This window comes from Lithobates pipiens, unplaced genomic scaffold (genome assembly GCF_037356315.1).
Source record: "Lithobates pipiens isolate NorthernLeopardFrog02 unplaced genomic scaffold, aLitPip1_a1.2 Scaffold_8, whole genome shotgun sequence".
In the NCBI taxonomy this organism is placed as follows: Eukaryota; Metazoa; Chordata; class Amphibia; order Anura; family Ranidae; genus Lithobates; species Lithobates pipiens.
In genome coordinates, this window is record NW_027507903.1 from 442276443 (window position 1) to 442286891 (window position 10449).

A 10449-nucleotide genomic window follows, 5' to 3' on the forward strand; every position below is an offset into this window, starting at 1 on the left:
GTGACATGTAAAAGCTACAAATAAGTTATGAGTTAAGAGATACTTCTTGTACTGGGAGCCAATTACTGGCATCTACAAAGATCACTTGCAGAAGAGACCAGAGTCTGCTTCCCCCTTCTTACACTTGTTCAGTAGAACCACATAGACTTCTATAGAGTTGGGAGACAGATTTGTTGTATATTGAGAAGTAGAAGACACACTGGCCACAAGTGAGCATTGTTACAAAATGCCTGTGGACTTGGTACCAGAGTTGTGTGAGTATACAGCAGTATACAGAAGAGGGGGTAGGTCATGGGTTTTATCAGCACAGTAGTAGTGAGGGAGAGGGTGAGGAAACATTCAGAAAATGCATCATAAGGCAATTGTATATGTGTTTTTCAATATATTGCATGATGCTTCTTTTAACAATAAAATCGTCCAATGTAATAAATTCTTCTATAATTTATACACCGATCAACCATAATTTTTTTAACCACTGACAGGTAAATATACTGTATGTATGTGTGTGTTTACAGTTTACTGCTAAGTCTACTGTCTAACCCACCAATTTCCTTTGTCTTCCTTTTTTTCTCAAAGAAATTAAATTACATCCGTGGCATAGAGTCCAGTTTCCACAAGTTACAGTGTACAATCAGTATACTTATCATCAGTTTACACCAGCACTCAACATGGTATCTTCATTATGCACCTTCAACACACTACCCTACAGGGCCCACTGCGCTGTCTAACATTAAAGTGGACCTCCACCCTAAAGTGGAAGGTCTGCTCATCGGAACCCCCCCTTCCGGTGCCACAATTGGCACCTTTCAGGGGGGAGGGGGATGTAGATACCTGTATAATCCAGGTATCTGCACCCCACTTCCGGGACAAGCTAGCCGCAGCTAGTCGCAGATGCCCCCCCCCCCCATTGTGTTCTGGGAAACACACAGTTCCCAGGACACAGCGGGGACCAGTGGAGACACGCAGCGTGACTTGTGCATGCGCAGTAGGGAACCGGGCAGTGAAGACGCTGCGCTTCACTTCCCGATTCCCTGACAAAGGATGGTGCCGGGGGCAGCTGAGAGATGAGCGATTTCTCGTCATCTGCTGCCGACATCGCTGGACCCTGGAACAGGTAAGTGTCCATTTATTAAAAGTCAGCAGCTGCAGTATTTGTAGCTGCTGGCTTTTAATTTTTTTTTTAAGGTGCAGCTCCTCTTTAAGCAATTTACAGATTTTAAACCTTAAGCAACTAGTTTAGATTAATAGTCTGTCCAGTATGAGGTCCACCGGGGAGATTCCCGGGGTATCCAGGCAGAGTGACCACAATGCATCGAATTTTACCAGGGCCTCCTCTATGCTGGAAGATAAACCTCTCCAGCTGTAAAGCGTCACCCATCCATTCATTGAGCGTTGGAGGGTCAACTGCCTTCCATCGCTGAAGGATAAGCAGGAGAGCCTGACAAAGGGCTCTTGCAATAAGTGGTTTAGAGTTATCCACAAGGGGTGGGTTATCCAGCACGGCCAGTATGCATGGTCTGGGATCTGTCAGGACATTAACTGAAAAGGCCTTGTTAATAGCGTTCAGAACCCCTGTCCAGTATAGGTGACGCTTGGGGCAATGTCACAGCACATGGATCAAGTCTCCATGATCTCTAGTGCACCGAGGGCAGTCGGAGTTTGGTCTCGCCCAAGGGCGGACCGATAACTTATGGGGCCCCCAGGCAATAGGGGATCATGGGGCCCCCTTTGATCCCACCCACCCACACACAAACCACACCCTCACAAAGCCCCATGTATATATTGCACTGCTACATTGCATGCATTGGTCACAGAATTTCTCTACTGTATTTTCAAAATAAATGTTTAAAGAGTTAAGAAAATAAAGAAAAATTAACTCACATTAACCACGTACATTCACTACAGGGCTGCGTCTCCTGTGAGCAGAATCACGTACAGGTACTTGATTCTGCACTTGCGGGTCTGCAAGCTGTTTGGCCCGCTGCCACTGTGATTGGACATACCGAGGGCTAATCAACGGGTCCGGCGGACCGGATGTCCGCCGGGCCCCAACGATCATTTCCAACAGAATCAGAATAGTGGTCTGCTGATGTAAACAAGTCCCCAGAGAGCCTCCCCTACTTACATCAGGGTCCCCAGAGAGCCTCCCCTTACATCAGGGTCCCCAGAGAGCCCACTCCTTACATCAGGGTCCCCAGAGAGCCCGTTGACCTCTCCTTACATCAGGTTCCCCAGAGAGCCCCCCCTTACATCAGGGTCCTCAGAGAGCCCCCTCCTTACATCAGGGTCCCCAGAGAGCCCCTGACCCCCCTTACGTCAGGGTCCTCAGAGAGCCCCTCTTATATCAGGATCCCCAGAGAGCCCCCCCTTACATCAAGGTCCCCCGAGAGCCCCCCATATATCAGGGTCCCCAGAGAGCCCCCCCGTACATGAGGGTCCCCAGAGAGACCCCCATACATCAGGGTCTCCAGTGAACCCCCCTTACATTAGTTTTCCCAGAGGTCCCCCTTACATCAGGGTCCCCAGAGAGCCCCCCATGCATAAGGGTCCCCAGAAAGCCCCCCATACATAAGGGTCCCCAGAGAGCCCCCCATATATCAGGGTCCCCAGAGAGCCTCCCATACATCAGGGTCCCCAGAGAGCCCCCCATACATCAGGGTCCCCAGAGAGCCCCCCATATATCAGGGTCCCCAGAAACCCTCCATACATCAGGGTCCCCAGAGAGCCCTCCCCATACATCAGGATCCCCAGAGAGCCCCCCCCATACATCAGGATCCCCAGAGAGCCCCCCCATACATCAGGGTCCCCAGAGAGTCCCCCCATACATCTGGGTCCCCAGAGAGTCCCCCATACATCAGGGTCCCCAGAGAGCCCCCCCATACATCAGGGTCACAAGAGAACCCCCCTCATACATCAGGGTCCCCAGAGAGCCTCCCCCCCATACATCAGGGTTCCCAGACTTTAACTCCCCCAGAGGTTCCCCTGTACCTGGCTGTGCACCTCCAGCCCCCAGCACAGGGGGAGGTGGGAGGTGGCGATCGGTAGCTTTATGGTGCCTGTAGATCACGGGATCTCCCTGGGGCTTGTAGTTCTCTTCCTGGTTCTGTACAGTGGAGAGGGGAGGGGCCCCTGACCCGGGCAGTTGTCGGCAACAGTGTACCAGCAGAGCAACTTCCTTATACACTGAGGAGTGAAACTTGTAGCTGCCCGGGTCAGAGGCCCCTCCCTTCTCCACTGTATACACTCTGAAGGAGAAATACTAGCCCCAGGGAGATGCCACGAGCACCATAGAGCTACCAATCGCTGCCTCCCATCTCCCCCCACTGCACTGAAAGTCAGAGGAGTAGGGGGAGATGCTATGTCTTGAGCCCCCCCACAGCAGCAGAGCGGCTCTGCCGCAGCACTGCCAGCAGCATACCTCTAGATCCAACGAACATCTCTTAGGAGCTTCTTATGGAGCCCCCTACTGGCCGCGGGCCCTCGGTCGGCGTCCGAATGCCCAAATGGTCAGTCCGCCCCTGGTCTTGCCCCCATTCTAAACAGCCTTGCAGGCATTTAATGCACCTGCAAGACGATGTAGAACTGGGATAGGCGTTGCGCTACATTGAGGAATGACATTTGGACAGCCTGGAGGACCTCTTCCCACTGATGTTCTTCCTCAAAAATGTCCACGTCATTCTCCCACTTGTTCACCACTCCCAAAGGGAATCCCGCCAGGAATACCAACAATAACATTGAATAGCAGCCAGAAATAAAGCCTTTGAAATAGGACACCTCCTCCATGTAGTGGAATATGGGGGGCTTGGGGATAACACCCACGGAGTCTCACTGGATTGAGCCCTAACAGTATGTTGCAGCTGCATATGGTAGAAGTACATAGTTTGTGGGAGTCAAAATCGCTCACGCATGTCGGAAAAAGAGCTCAATTTGCCCCCACAAAAATGGGGTTCAGGTGCGTGACTCTATGTTTCCTCCACTGAGCCCCACATGTCAAGAACTGCAGTTCCAGATAGTAACCTTGTCCCAAATTGGGCTGTGTTTGGAAAAGCCTTCGATGGCCTGTAAGTGTCTGGCCTTGTTCCATATCTTTTGGAGCAGAGCAAATTTGGAGAACTTCTTATTGGATTTCGCACAGGCCAAGGCCTCCAATCCCTCTGCTATGCCATTAACCCCTGTTACTTGGCACATAAGGGCCTTGATAGGGTCTGTTTTGGACTTTCCTCCCACCTTGCCTTGCGGCGGAGACAAGGCACGAGCAATATGCTGTAGTTGGGCCGCTACATAAGTAAATCCACCGATTAGGTAGGACCTGGCCTCCCACGTCTTTGGGTTTCTGCTTGGGTTTCTGCTTGTCATGCCATAGGAAGGACCTAAAGATGGATTTGATAATACAAAATCTTTTAAGGGGTCCACTACTGGGGTATTATGTAGAATATAGAGAAGTTGTGGCATGAAGATCATTTTTATGAGGTTTACTTTTCCTACCAGGGACATTTTTAGTCTTGACCATACTTTGATTCTATCGCAAATGCAACCTAGCAGGGGTGACAAATTGAGGGGAATATAATCTCGTGTCTCGGGGTGACGTATATCCCCAGATATTTAATGCTCAAGGTCACTGGCACTTTGTTTAGTGCAGGACCCTTGCTATCAGGTCCCACATCCATTAGCATTAATGAGGATATGGTCCATTTAATCATTCCAAATTTCCCAATGACATCGCTGTCCTCAGGGAATTGGAAGTGTCTCCCAAGAGTAGCATGGTGTCGTCGGCATAGAGCATGAGTTTTTCGTGAAGTCCCCCTTATTTAAAACTACTGATAGATGGATTAGACCTAATCAAGCCAGCCATATGCTCTATCGCGACGGAAAATAGTAATGGGGACAATAGGCAGCCCTGTTAGATACCCCTCTGGAGATGGAAGGGTAAGAAGATGTGGCCCGCTTCTCTAATAACTGCCTGTGGGGAGTCATAGAGCAGCCGAACCCAGGACAAAAACGCGTCTCCAAATCTGAACTTGCCCATAACTGTCCAGAGGTATTGCCACTCTATGCTGTCGAAAGCCTTATGGGCATCCAATGACAGCAGTGCTCTGTCTCCCAAATTATCCGGTTGGGCTTGCAAGTTAAGAAAAAATCTGCAGAGATTTATGGCAGTTGATTTTTGGGGAATGAAACCAGACTGGTCCGGGTGAATGATGGAGGAGATAACCTTATTGAGTCTCCAGGTTAGGACCTTGGCTAGGATTTTAATATCACTTTGTAAAAGGGATATTGGTCTATAGGAACCCGGATCCAGCGGGTCCTTACCCGGTTTCAGTATAAGCACAATATTGGCTCTAATCATAGATACTGGCAGACACTGACATTCCCTGGCTGAATTAAGTAGTCTGAGGAGATGGGGTAGAATGGGTCCCCCACATTGTTTATACATTTCTATCAGGAAGCCCTCATCCACCGGGGCCTTGGAAATAGGGGAGAGGCTAATCGCCTCTTGCAATTCCTCTATTCTAATAGGGGTGTTCAGAAGTGCTTTTTGGGATGCAGAGAGGCAGGGCAGCTCAACGGCCCATAGGTAGGTCTGCAATTCTGCCTCCAAGTAGCCCACATGAGACTGGTAGAGATCTAAGTAATATTCCACCAGCTTCTACATGATTTGGGTAGGAGTGTCTGAGAAGGGGGAGGTCTGGGAAGACTTCACAATTTTTGCAAGTAGATTGTCTGTTCCTCCTCTTCGGAAAAAGAAAATCTATTGAAAAATCTCTTTCTATCAGCTGCTGAACTGGTAATATGATCAACCGCCTGCGCGGCCAGCCAGGCCTCCTTATTATACCCTGTACACACGGTTGGACATTCCGACCACAAAATCCGTTGGATTTTTTCCAACGGATTTTGGCCGAAACTTGTGTTGTATACACACGGTCGGACAAAGTTGTCGGAAAATCCGATCGTTCAGAACGAGGTGATGTTCGTTGCGTACGATGGGACTACGTAGAGGCTAGTAGCCAATAGCTTTGGTCTTGTAATTTAATCTGAACATGCGTGGCACTTTGTCCCTCGGAATTCACTACAAACGATCGGAAGAAGTCCGATCGGATTTTTTTGTTGGAAAATTTTAGATTCAGCTCTCAAACTTTTTCTGTCGGAATTTCCAACGTAAAAAGTCCGATAGACCCCACACACGATTGGATTTTCAGACAACATAATCCGATCGGACCTTTTCCGTCGGAATTTCTGACCGTGTGTACAGGGCATTATAATCACTAGGGCTATCAATAAACTGTGTCTCAAGCTGGCTCACCAAGCACTCCGCCTGCTCCTTCTGTGCACTCGCTTTAGATTTAATACTCGTAACTTCAGTAATAAGGATACCTCTCAGGAATGCTTTAAAGACATCACAAGCTGTATTTAGATTAGGGTGATCCGCATGATATAGTCAAAACTCAGCAACTTCATCGGTTATGCCAGCATGGGAGGGAAATAGGTTTAACCAAAAGGCATTGAGTTTCCAATTGGCCCTCGGCAGGGTCATATCAGGTTTAGAAATCAGATAGACCAATAGGGGAGAATTATTGGAGATACCCCTGACCAATGCCGGGACAAGGTCATCCAGCGCCCAGGGCAAAGATGCCAAACTGTGCCCCCCTTTCCCTTAGGGTTAGGGTCAGGGTGCCGCCTGCTCCTGCAATAAAACATTGGGCCAGGGGCAGCCACCCCTCCTGCCCACCCCTTGACCAGGCCCTGCCCCTGACTAGGTATTTGATGTCATGTAGGAAGCGGGACGTTTGGGTTGCGCATAGACAGAGATCTATCCTAGAGAGGGAGAGATGCGTCTTAGAAAAACAGGAGAATTGTTTCTGCTGCGGGTTGCGGCCCCACCACCTCTTCCGTGAATTTCTGCAGTGCCGTTCAAGCAATTGAAGGGGGATATTTATCCAGGACAGGGTCCATAAAGCAATTAAGGTCACCCACCGCAATCAAAGGTAGGTCAGGGTTGCTTAGCTAAAATGTCAGGAGGGTTCTCAATGACTGTGAGTTAAAAGGGGATGGGGCATATAAAGCAGACAGAATGCATTTCAATTGTTACACTTTACATAGCAGCATCACATACCTCCCCTTAGAGTCAATCAGTTTGTCATACACCTGGAAATCCACTGATCAGTGTACCAGTACACTCACCCCCTTTGAGTAGGAGGTGTGTGCGTTGAATAGTACGCCCATCCCACCCAAGAAAAGTTAACACAAGATACTGTCTCTTGAACCAAATGGGTCTCCTGAAGGGCATAAATAGCCGGTGAGTGCTTTCTGAGGACTATGGACACCATGGTATGTTTGAGTGGGTCCTCAAGACCCCTAATATTCCAGAACAGTATTGGGGGCTTTTGCCTTACTTCATAGAGTCTGATGCAAATTACAGCTATGATGGTCCATAGAGTGAGTCATCACAAGAGAAGGTCAGGAGGACCTAGACAATCCAGCAGCTCCTTCGGTTGTAGCAAAATATATATACCATATAATGACCCAGCATGTCCTGGCAGTAAGTAATTTAGACCCCCACCTTTGTTAAGAAGTACTTTTTTCTTTCTGCTGCCTGTCTGTATAGAACAGTGTTTGCATACCAACCCCACTCCCTTCTATGTCCTTCCTGGAATGTACTATAAATGTTGCATGACACATTTAACTTATTCCTTACACTTGGAGCAGCCAATGTGCATCCTGGGATCAGGTACTAAAAAATGTTGTCTGTGCTCCAACCTCATGCACTCTGGATGTTTTTTTCAGCTGCTCTTATGGGTGTCTGATGTTTTTTTTCCTGCCTCAAAGCACCCCTGCATCTTAGTCTATGTGTCCATGCACACATAGGATTTTAAAGGAGTTAAGAACCACAGATGTTTGAAGGTAGGACAAAAAAAAAACACTGTCAGTGCGTCCAGGAGCTGCAGAGTTTTGACAGAAAAAAATTACTCTAATTTGTCTAAAGGCATCTAAACACACATTGCCACTACTTATATTGGCATGGGGCGGGCCACCCTGTGATATCATCTCAAAGCCCTACCCCATCACGCCCCAGGTGGTGACAATATAAGGGACAGGGCCTCCATGTGATGTCACCAGATGGTCCCGCCCCATGCCAATATAAGTAGTGGCACACCAGGCATCTAGCATTAGAGCGAGAGAGAGCATTGAGTCAACATCAAAGGAAGAACAGAGGATGAACAGATGGAGAAGACAGCACCGAGAGGAAACACGGCAGAGACAGAAGACAGTGGACAGAGGGAGAACAGGAAAGGGCTAGAAGAACCGGAGAGGGGAGAAGAACCAGCAGAGGTAGAAGACATCAGCAGAGAGGGGAGAAGAAATCGGAAGAGATGCCGGCTCTGCCTTAATAAATTTCTTTAAAAACCTGTGAACTGTGTTTTATTATTTTTGACACTTTTTTTTAGGTGAATGGGTAGGGGTGCAATGTACCCCATACTGATTCACATAGGCTGGGGAGCCAGTATCTGCCAGCTTCCAGATTCCGATAAGCCCCCCGCCCGCAGATCCTGACAACCAATGGCCAGGGTTGTCAGAAAGAGGCCCCCCTGCCCCAAAGCACCAACCCCCTCATGTTAAGGGCATGTGGCCTGGTATGGTTCAGGAGGGGGGGGCACTCGCTCGTCCCCACCCCCTTTCCTGACCTGCCAGGCTGCGTGCTTGGATAAGGGTATGGTATGGATTTTGGAAGGACCCCACACCATTTTCCGGCGTGCGGATTCCCCTTAAAATCTATATCAGACCGGAAGGCCTGGTATGCTCTTAAAGGGGGAACCCCATGCCATTTTTTTTTATTTTGTGTGGGGTTCCCCTTCAAGATCTTCAGAGCATAAGTCACATGCCAAAGTCGGATCAGTTAAGATGGCGATCTGACTTTGATCCGAATTCAGTGATATTCAGTGAGCTGAAGTAGAATCAAAGTCAGACCAAAGTAGTGCAGGGAGCATTTTCAAAGTCAGACCAGTTAAGATGACTCTCATAGGGAAACATTGATTTGCACACGTCATGCGACATGAGCTCCCAAAGTTGGAGCGTTTGTGGTACCAGTGTGAACCCGGCCTTAGGGGCCAGAATCTACATCCAGAATCCCAGGTGTTACAATCAGCGGTGGCAGCTTAGCCTGTGTAACTGACAGGCTGAAAAGAGACGTGCCTCTTCTCTACTGTAAGCTTGTATTCACAGGCACCAACACATCCAAGGGCTATCTGCGGTTAAGAACAGTTGTCCGCCCCTTAACACAGATTACATCCAGGTCTGATCATAACACCAGGGATTCCTGCCACAAGTATCCATAGGATATTAGCAGCGGGAATCCGCAGGATGCCATCTTTTGCCTGTGTGAATGAGACAGTTTAGTGAAATTCTTTCGAACCTGACAACTATGCGCCAAAAAAAAAAAGAAGCATGACATTATTAGACTTATCTAAGGTACCACACCTGTCTTCTGATTGATCAACAACGACACAATGTTGTGTCAACTCACTAGGTAACAATTAAGTGAGGACACAATGTAGAGATAGAAAACCACTGCTGAATATTTTATAAGGGTTTTTTTGTTATCCTGTCACTTAAAATGGAAGTCCAGGCTTTCTCTTGCTAAGCTTAAACCTTCTAACCTTCTAACTGCTATTCTAACTACCCTCTGAAAGAAAGATGTGTAAATGTACCTTTTCTGAGGGCGCTCCAGTCTGATCACATGATCTTCCCAGCGGCCGGCTTCAGGGTAGTGGAGAGATTTCTGACAACGGCTGCTTTGACTGGGTGGTGACGCCTACTAGGGGGCATTCAGTGTTGGCTGTCCCTCCTCTCCTTTGAAGTTGCCGCTGGGAGACAATCTCATGACTGGACCAGAGTGCCCTCAGAATAGGAAAGTATACATATATTACTTTATATATAAAGGAAAGTGTAGCGGTGATATGATGTCAATGTAGTAGACAACAAAATGATATGACTGCATACTCAGTACAATGACCTCATATGTAAGTGAGACAAGTGATGTCAATATAATAAACCACAAGGTGATATAATTACATACAGTGCAATGACTTCATATTTAACCACTTCAATACAGGGCACTTAAACACCTTCCTGCCCAGACCAATTTTGAGCTTTCAGCGCTGTCACACTTTGAATGACAATTGCGCGGTCATGCTACACTGTACCCAAATTAAATTTTTTTCCCCCACAAATAGAGCTTTCTTTTGGTGGTATTTGATCACCTCTACGGTTTTTATTTTTTGCGCTACAAATAAAAAAATACAGAAAATTTTGAAAAAAAAAATGTTTTTTTTGGTTTCAGTTTCAAAACTTTGTAAATAAGTACGTTTTCTCCTTCACTGATGGGCACTGATGGGGCTGCACTGATGGGCACCAATGTGGCACCAATGAAGTGGCACTGATGAGGTGGCATTG